The 10,648-nt window shown below is 36.7% G+C and overlaps 1 protein-coding gene across 4 annotated transcripts in view; it reads left to right on the plus strand.

Moving 5' to 3' along the window:
• The window catches only part of LOC128888002 (uncharacterized), a 170,876-nt gene that overhangs the window by 149,753 nt on the left and 10,475 nt on the right, over positions 1–10,648 (plus strand). The window contains exon 1 of one of the 4 annotated variants that reach the window (XM_054144569.1): positions 3,519–3,603. The exons of the other annotated variants lie outside the window; for them this stretch is intronic. The gene's annotated coding sequence lies outside the window, so the exon portion shown is untranslated. Of the gene's footprint in view, positions 1–3,518; positions 3,604–10,648 lie in introns of those variants that run through there. 4 annotated transcript variants of the gene reach the window in all.

Below are 10,648 nucleotides of genomic sequence, written 5' to 3' on the forward strand. Positions count from 1 at the left end.
CATCTGGGAATCGCGAAAAAATTAATAGCCGCGCAAGGTGTGTCCCATTTACTGCGATGCCGCGCCTAATTAATTCTTTTCGCGAGATGTCATCGTTCTCCAATGTTTTTGTTCTGACGCTCCTCTTTGCGCAACGCCATGATGGATGTTTGCACACGCGGGTTTATTTTTTTAAAATTCAGCTCTCATTTCCAGCGGAGCGGAATTGTTTCATATTTTTCGAGGCGTGAATTTTTAGAAAATGGTAAAAGAATGTATGAAAATATCCCTGGGTTATTTCAGGAGAAATTAAAGTATACGTTCTTTGAATTTTTAAATATAATTATACACACAAAATGGTAAATGTAATTCATTAATAATTTTGTTTTGCAAGTATCTGGTCTGTTCCATTAGACGCGACGTGGAATATTGTACGTGTACCTTTAAAAGAAATTGTATAAGACAGTTGTAAATTTAACAGAATCTTGTATATACATGTTGATAAACGCACCAAACCTCACAAGTTTATGTAGTTTACTTTGTCTGCAGAAAAATCATGAAGATTGCCTCGAAACTGGCGAAAAATAAAAGCGTTACCCTTTAATTATTGGGATGTTTGTCGTGTTCCACGCAAGTGCATTCATCGCGAGGCGTGATAACGGGCCACGAAAGGAGTACAGTTAACCCAGGTTACCCTTTTGGTTGTTACGGTAAAACCTATGTGCTTCGATCGGCAACAAAAGTGTCTCATTTACAAAATCGACGGGTTGCGCATGGAACGCACGTTCGGCCAGCTCAGAACCGTGGGACGTGGCGATCAGGGAAAAGAAACGTTGGAATATGAACGCCACGATTTTCACATTCAAATGCGCTCGAAGACGGTTTAGCAGCTCGTGTTTAACGTGAAAGCTCGAGGGTCAAACGTTCAGGCATTTGACTGCGACGCACGTCGCGCAAAATTAACACTTTGCCAACCAGTCGAGATACGCGTATACATTTTAACCCGATGTTTCATCATTTATCCAGTTCACAGAGACATTTATTGTGTACACCTGAACTCGCGTTTCATTTCTCCTGAGAAAAATAAATGGAGGCTGGGAGATAATTGTCTTGGATTTTATTTTATATGAAGCTTTTTGAGTCTGAGAAGGAAAAATATTCGAAATTATGTTATTTAATGCCAGTTAAAGAAGGGAATTATTGGAGGTGCGTGGTTTGAAACTCATACAATACTTACTTTTTTATTGCAGGATAACTTAGGGTAATTTCTTTTCTACGAAATGCATTAAACTGATGGAGATGTTATTGGAAATAAATAATGCTATGAAGATGGACAACTTTAAAATTTTAAGAGAATCGTACAAGATTTGTAGGAGTTATCGTTTCACCCGATTTGAAAAATGTAGTTCTAAGAAAAACGCGCTGTGTCATCGCCGCGTGATTGCTGTGCTTGTAATGAAAAGTGTAAACAGCCCGTCAGGGCTCCACTTAATAAAGTATGTGAATTGAATTGAATTAGTTGGTGGGCGCTGCAAGATGCCTTGAGAAAACATTCGAAACCGACCTCTTTGAGATTTCCTCGGGCTATGAAATATATGTAGTATGTAAGGCTCTGATGGCCTCGGTGTCCTTTTCTTCGTAGCAACGGATTACGAAGTACTGTTGCTCTCGGTGTTCGGTACTATGATCGGACTTCTTTAAAGTTGTACGTTTTCTTATTCTTAAAGCTTTAAGGCAACATATTAACAAAAGAAACATCGATTTTTTTAAATTTCTGGAGTGGCCTTATCCCATAAGGTCTAAATTCGCGAAAGGGTTCTAAATAGTGCAGTAGGTATTAACTATGTAGTAACGTATAGTATGGGTCACAAAAGCCACGGTTCACCGCCAGAAGGCCAATGTTGCCGCATACACGGTCTGATTACCAACTAACTACACACACACTTGGCGGCATTTAATACATTAGCTTTCAACATCATCAGCTCTCAAAGCAAATACTCTTGCTCGTCATTGCGCCAATTCCTCGGGAGCGAAGACCATTTTGCATCTGAAAGGAATCGACAGTATTTTGAACAGTCTTTGAAAAGGATGTAACAAAAGAGAGCCAAGAGATAGTATCGACGTCGCGTGTAGCTGTTCCTTTCTCCCTTGACTACCTACGGAGGACACCGCTTCCTGATGTGGCGAGTCTAAGTGCCCCCGAACAGACCTCCATGCTCTGATGGCCTCGGTGTCCTTTTCTTCGTAGCAACGGATTACGAAGTACTGTTGCTCTCGGTGTTCGGTACTATGGTCGGACTTCTTTCTAGAACCTAAAAGCCTCGCTAACGATCGAACTTCGCGTTCTTCTACTAATCGCGAGTTATTTGCTTCGTTAGAACTCGACACGCGCAGATTAGCGTTTTGTATCTAGGGAGTTGCGCATATGTAACACTTTCTGGAAAAATTCGCGCTCGGTAATTTTAGCTGCCTGATCAGGTAGGATACAGGTGGGATTTGAGCTTCTTCAAGTTTTTACCTAGAGCGAGAACCGCTTTGGAGAAGTTGTTCATTCTTTTGAATACATAAAGGTTTGATTTATAGTTTAAGTTTGATTTAAGAGTTTAAATTCGGGTTTATTTACATTTGTAATGTTGTATATGGAGATTTGTTTAGATGTAGAATTGTTTAGACTTCTTTAAAGTTGAGAACTTGATCTGTTGGTTAGGATGAAGAGTAATATCATATTTTGTGGAATATCGAATGCTTGTTTTTGCTGCAGTTTATGGTGAAAATGATTAAAATATGTAACTAGGTACTAGGTATATATTAATCAATAAATTTGCCGTTTCACTATCTATTTTCAAACACATAGTATCACGCATAAGAGGCAAAAGTTAAGCATCAGCGGTTTTAATGTTAACATACACGGTGTCTAAATACATAGTCTACAGCGACAAAAAAGTGTGCTACATAAAAACCAGTGGAGTTATTTTTGAATTCCGTTCTTTTGAGAAAATTTCCTCCATCCCTGCTCGCGAGGCGCGCAGTGCGAGCCTCGGCTGGGAATTCGCGCGTTGCATTAGCGGTATTTAGCGTTCACGGACATTTGGAAAATTATCAAAGCGAGGGACTCCCATCAGGCTCTGCACCGCGGCGTGCAGACGCGGGATCGGGCTTTTGAAACCGGTCGTAAAATAGCGTCGTCGTCGCAGCTTTGGTTTAATAGGCCACGGTTCTGGCCGTGTCACGGTGCCTTCTTCTAGAATTAAATTGCGGATTATAACACGACGTCGGCGTCATCCTTGCTCTTCTCTGGAAACAGTTGTTCGCCGTTGCGAGTGACGACGCGCCGTGAAAAATTTCTTTCTCTGATTTCGTCGCGCCTGTCGTATCGCTCCGAGATTTCAAAAGCTGTGCAAACTGCGTTTAGCGGAAGGGGGATTTGGGGGAGGGCGGGCAGAGGAAGGGGGACGATTCAATTACGTCGACGACGAGTAAATCGACAGGTCGGACGATTTTGTGTACCACGGATCGAGCGAGTTTCTGACGAGCGCAGCAAACAAGGATGGTGTCTCTGACAAAGTGCTAGTGGTTCGACGAGCAGGTTAATTTCAGATTTTCTTCTTACGGGAAATGCGCAGGGTGAGTCGATGACTTTTCTTTCAATACGTCTCGATTATTACTCGCGTGGAAAAATGTTGTCGAGCGAGTTTTTAAACGGTAGTGATATAATTATAATAGATTAAATAGTTGTTTAATTCCTAGCTCATTTTTATATTATATCTAAGGTGATATTCGTTTTGAATAATATTACAGAAATTACAAGACGTGAAGTATATTACAATTTCGAATACCGATATGAGATAATAATAATACAATAAAAATAGAAACTTGCAAAAGTAACACAAAGTAGGTAGATTAAATCAGCAGCTTCGATAGAATCACGATATCCAAAACAATCGTTTTTATTTAACATGCTTCTTAGTGGATTTTAGTATACCAAAGTTTGAACAGTCGCCTTGGTTTGGAGAGGTTTGATCAGACATAAACAGATAAAGAAGGGAGGACTGTTGAAGTAATAATATAAATCGACAAAGAATAACTAAAAAGGAGAGCCACTTCTAATCATAATTTCAGTGTTCTAAAATTTTATAAACATATTTGTTGTGTCTTACATTTTAAAGCAATGCTACAGGTGTCCCTAAATTTAAATAGAGAATAAATAAATGTTCCAGATATTATATCTGTTATTATCTCCTATGTGGCCAGACTTTAGAGACAATCTATGTAACCAATCAATATAAATTGTATGAAAACTATAGGCAAGAGAAAGAATAAAATAAATAAAAATTATGAAACAACAAAAAGAAATGAGAATAAACGAAAGCATACGACGTCTATACACTGATATATATCTGTTAAATTTTAAATTGCAAACAATTGAAAGCAATCTTCATAAAATATTAAGTTTCTCAAAAGGAGCTTTAGGATTTTTTTTTCAAATACAAATACTATGGAATGATTATAATTCAACAGGATGACGAGTATATTTTGTTATTGGAAAATAAAATTCTGAAGTCCCGTTTGGAAAACCCTCTAGAAAGAATATCTTATATCTTCGAGAACTATGAGATTGGTTAAATCAGTACCCATAAATCATCACTGGTTTATTATTAAAAGAATGGCGAAAGTGGTGCTGTTTGATAATTACAGTTAACGTCTGCGGTGGTTCGCACGACCTGATGAAGCTACCGCGTGAATCCGCGGAACGAAAACGATGCTATATTTTTACGAGAGAAGTGCATTACGTCGTAAAGTTGTTAACGCCAGATGTCTGCATTCGCGGAGCACGCAGGCACACTATTCGAGTCAGAGGCTGTGTGTTCCCCCATTACGGCTGGGCGCGTAATGACAGCGCATTAACGTTTTAATTAATTACTCGTATCATGCGTAACCTAGCGTGTCGTGATAACGGCAACGCGGAGAGTCAGTTAAGTCGATGCGAACTTAATAGGCGTTTCAGTGAAAAGCGGGCTGGCGAACCCATGGAAAGTGTTTCGCTAATGAACAATGTGTTTTCTTGTTCGTTAGTAATTGATCACGCGATTGGAATGGACGTCGATCGTCTGAGATCGTTAAATTTTATTGACGTGAAAATAAATAGTACTCGATGCATGGATTTTCTCATATGGCTTCATTTAATCGACGTTATCATTCACCTTTAAAGATACTGCCATGGAGCTGTATGTCTCGGTTTTTAAGACACTTTAAATATTGTTATGGCAAAAGTAATCGGCAAAATTGTGAATATACATTCGTAATTAATGTTTTCAATTATGTTATGTGGGATCGTCAGATCAATAGATATCATGGATTAATATTAAGGTGGGTTTTTATTCAATTCAAACAAAATAATTGGATAATATTTGGAAATTATTACGACATTTGTATTATGTTAATTATTATATAAAAATGTTATGAATACATGTGTTATGTATATATGAAATTGAAGAACTATAAATATTGATGAGTGATTACTTTTATAATTTAACCATTACTTGATACAATCTAAACTTAAATATGATAACAATTCTTAAATATAAAAATCCCTCTTACCTAGATTCACAGCTTTCTGCTCTAGAGGAATTACTACACTTTTTCATATATAAATGTAGTAAATTCTTACACGTTAACTAAGGTAACTTTAATTGTAACATGTGTAGACTCTGAAAATCACTCAAAAACAAAAAACGTAATTAAATAATAACCCACGATTGCCACGAAGTTCTCATTAATTTCTTCCCTGCCTTCCACATCATATTTTCCATAAAACGCCATGAATGATTTCTTGAAATGAATCCAAATCTTTCTAAGAATCGTCAAATCCTTGACGTACACCATTAGCAACATCAGAATTTCATCGATTTGCATTAGACGTCTGTCTTTAAGACGACCGAGAATAACTTTAATCACCTTCGCGCCCCTGAACAATGTAATTACGTATTGCTGCGTCGAATGCCCCTTCGTCATTGATTAATTAAGGAACTAATTAATCAACGATAAAGCAATGACGCTGGCGCGTCATTGAGGTCGGTCATGACGCTGATAGGTGCACATACAAATACACTCTTCGATTGTGCACGCCGATCCTCGGATGCCACTCGTTACCTTAATGAGAGTCTAAGGCATAGCACTTGTCACGGCGCATTCGACTTATAATGAATTTTCCTATTTCGTCTACCGAGATTGATTCAAAGAATTACTCATCGTTCGCCTATTGTGCCATTCATTTCGCCGGCTCGTATCATTCAACTTGTATAATTCAATCTGTCATGTTTGAATAAGGATGAGTAATCGATATTGTGGTCTCCCATATTTCTCGATTACCACCGTTAATTAATTCGTCGATACGGAAATTATAATGTGCGTGTGCTGTTTATGGTTTCGTCCAGTGCAAACGTTGCGAAAGTGTTCATGTGTGGGTAGTGCGTTTTCATTTCTCCTTCTTAAGTTCGCGTTGGGTAATCTGTTACAGAATAATAACTGGTGGGATGTAGTCATTAATTCTAATGGTGTGTTTGTCCCCCTGAGAAAGCGTTTACGGAAAAGTTTGATTTATCTCCATCGAGAATCGCGTTAATTAAAACGCTGAAAATACGTCTTTATCGTTTATGTGCTGTTTATCATCAATTTATTATGTTGGTATTTGTGATGGATTCAGCCTTCAACATCTCAGTTCTGTAGGATTAGGTTTCTATTATTCGATAGATTACCGTTATGTAATCCATTTTACATTATGCAGTATAGAATATTAAATTAAATAGATAATAAAGATACATAAGTTAACTACAAACGTGGTAACAGGCCAGATCGTGAGGATTTACATATCCATTTCATTAGTCTATAATGTAAATAAAACTCTTTTTTGCGCGACGAATTACAGTTGAATTTGATTAAAGAATTATTTTGTAATTTCTAAACAAAATATACATCGTATTTATATACAGTATTCGAATATGAAAAACATATAAATGTTGTTAAATTAATTTATAAAGTATAATCTACATACTGCTATATATAAATGGAACTGAATATTTTGTCTAAAGAAAAAGATATTGTTGTTGTTATCAGCAACTATTCTGCAGGTTTGTTTTGGGAATATTCCTTTTCCTTTAAATTTACTAAGGAAAATCTTTAAATTTGAAAAAAATGTTTTTTTTTTAGTTCGAATTTATTCTATGAAAGTATTGCTGGTATCGGTTAAAAAGTTGTAAAAATACGTTTGAAAAATGATGAGTACATATTATAATTGACTCTAACCTTCACCCAACAAGAATTTTTTAATAATGAAAACATCATTATTCCTAGCTGTACAAATATCGCGAATAGTGTTGTCAAAAATTTTGTTTATTATTACATATTTCAACAGCTTTCCCACAATTTCTAAATCATTTCTGAGAGACTTAAAAAATTCATACTTTTATTCGTGATACACAATGCAACTGTAGATCAGGAAGCTCGACAGTTACTAATCTAACTGTAGTTACTAATCATCTTTCATTGCCTTACGCGAACATCAGGAAGTTAATTTTGTGTGCAGAGTACGTCATGCAATTGAGATTGTTCCTGTTTCGTTGGAGATGAAAGGACTGATAGAACAGTTTAATGCTACAAGACAGATCTTTTCATGATCTTATTTCTTTCAAGAGTGCTACGATGCATCTGCAATGTGCAATTGCACTTTTGCCTAAAGTGGGACCAGATGTATTTTTCAGATACATTGACTCTTCTTACTATTTTTCGTAAAAAAAAAACAGTGTTAGGGGTGGGTGTTTGAAAATAAGTATATTTTTATTTTGTTTCCATATCTTTCAAATTTATTCTTATTACTTATTGGCAAGGTTGTGACACCTGTTCGGAAAGTCCTCATCTTAATAAGTTAATACAGGTTAGTAAACGTTATTAATCACATCTATTGCCTGTTCACTTAAGATATTTGTATTACAATGCCAATGTGTCTCAATCTTTACATGATTTATGCATTTGTCTTATTAGACTTGTATAAATACTTGAAGAGAATTTAAACAATGAACAACAAAACTCTCTTAAACATGTGTATTTAAAATTCATGCATGCTACGAAACATCATTATACAAAAATACCTTCCTTTAAGATTTTCTTTCATTCGATGCACAATAATTTACCAAAATAAGTTACTTTGTTCTTTTTGTTAAACACCTTCACACTCGTGTCTAATATTCATATTTGCTCAAAAACTTTAATATAAACAGATACCTACACCAAATTTATATACATTGAATAAATTCTCTTTTATTTCATACACAATAATTTTTCAAACTAAATCACCATGGTTTTTTTTTGTGAAACGCTCTTACAATAGTGTTTGAAACTCATATAAATTCAGAAACGTCTGTACAATGAGATACGCGTATTTGTACAGAAACATTAATATAAAATGGTACTTACTCCAAACTAAATCACTTCGTTACCCCTATCAAACACCCTTATGCACATGTTTAAAGCTCGTATTTTTTCAGAATCATTAATATAATAAGACATCTCCTCCAAATGATTAAATATAACATAAATTCTTTCTATTCGATGCACAATAATTTACCAAAATAAATCATCTTGTTGCCCCTATCATTCACGTCGCAGCGCCGACGTATAAACAATTACGCGAACGCGTCCGCGTGAGTTGACATTACGTGTCGGCTTAACGAGGCCATATCGCAACCCGGTAGTCCGTCTGTCGTGCGTGTTGCCGCGTGCGTTATCGCAAAACACGTGTACCCGATACCTGAGCGGCCTGACAATCGTTCGCCATCGTATAGGAGCGAATGGCCCGGCCCCGTTAACCGGGGTGACACCTCGAAAAAGTAGTCCCAAAATACGCGGAACCACCGCTCGAGGCAGCCCGTCTCTGTTGCTCGAGTTCCTCAACGACCGTTCCTGGGGGCGACCATATGTCGACCGCGAACGCGGATGCCGCCGGGTGGTTTTTCGTACTACGAGATGGCCCGGTATCTCTTCCAACCGACTCTTCTTCTACCTCCTTATTGGAACGCGTGCAGCTGAAGCCCTGCGGAGTCGTTTGGATTCCGGGAAATGTTTCGTGTCTGCGTCTTTCGTCTGACTCCCTTATAGATCACTATTAGGTGTCCTCCGCGCGACTCTCTTCCTATCGGGTAACTCCTGGAATTTTCGGGAAATTTTTCTGAGAAAATTAGAATTTGTTGGTACTCGAGTGTATTACTTTCTGTGGATCGTAGTTATTTGATTAGGTTGGGAAGAAGATTAGGATATTCAGTTAGGTAGCATCGTTAAAGAGCCTGCCAGCCACTATTAAGTGTTCGTGATGCGATACTGTTCCCGTTGGATAGCTGCTGGAGTTCTTGGGAATTTCTCCTTGGAAAACTAGCATTTATTGTTGGTATATGTGGTATGGTGTAATCGACCCTATTAATTTTCGTTGATTCTGGTTGTTTGGTTAGGTTGAAGAAGCCGTTATGGTATTGAGTTAGGTAGCATTACTAAGGAATTCGAATGCCTACATTAATAAATCTACTATGGTATTTGAATCTTTTAGATCCTCTGTTTAGTTTATTTATTTATTTGGACTTAGGAAGATGTATGGAGTGGGCATCATCAAGTGGCTTTTATTTCATACACAATAATTTTTCAAACTAGATCACCATGGTTTTTTTTTGTGAAACGCTCTTACAATAGTGTTTGAAGCTCATATAAATTCAGAAACGTCTGTACAAAACTTCTTTCCTAGAAAACTAGAATGTCATAGCTCATACATAAACCGTGATATAATACTGCATGCATTTACTCCCAAGGATTCTTCTTTGTTCAGTATCAGGATATTGAGTTAGATAACATAATTTATATATACACTATGGCACTCATCTTCATTAGCTTCTATAAATTCTATTAATTTGTTCCGGAACTTTCGCGTATTCTTTTTTAAAATAGGTACACAGGTAATTTAATTAATTCCTATGAACTGTATTTATCGATTCAGGTTCCGAAGGACATGTTGAGATAGATATCACTAGTCAGGAAGAACTGACCTTCCTTTATAAAAGGCTAGACTGTCATAGTTACTACATATTCTTGATACTCAATTCTATCGGCTTTTATAGATCTTAATTATTCGATCAAGATCAAAAGTATACATTGAAATGTTAATCCCCATCGAGGGATCTTCCTTCGCAGAAGACTAGACTGGCATAGTTTCTACACGTTCTTGATACTCAATTGCATCAGCTTCCATAGATTATATTTATTCGTTCTGGTTCTGAAGTATATATTGAGTTACATCTCATCATTGAGGAATCTTCCTTCGTAAAAAATTAGAATGTCACAGTTGTTGCATGTACACTTCGATTCTCAACTTCATTTGGTATCATGGATTATATTTAATCGTCAAGCTCAGGGCGATGTACTGACTTATATAGTTTAAGACTAAAATCATAAAATTTCATTTTCCTAAAAGTATCGAAAAATGTTTATAACAAATTTAAGAAATGAACAATGAAAGCTCGTATCTATAAAAAAGGTAATTGCTCCTTGTTGAAAATATATGTACCATATATATGTTAGCATTGTATGATGCAGAAAGGGAGGTGTGTGTGTGTGTGTGTGTGTGTGTGTGTGT

The sequence above is a fragment of the Hylaeus anthracinus genome, unplaced genomic scaffold, assembly GCF_026225885.1.
Source record: "Hylaeus anthracinus isolate JK02 unplaced genomic scaffold, UHH_iyHylAnth1.0_haploid 11989, whole genome shotgun sequence".
Lineage (NCBI taxonomy): Eukaryota > Metazoa > Arthropoda > Insecta > Hymenoptera > Colletidae > Hylaeus > Hylaeus anthracinus.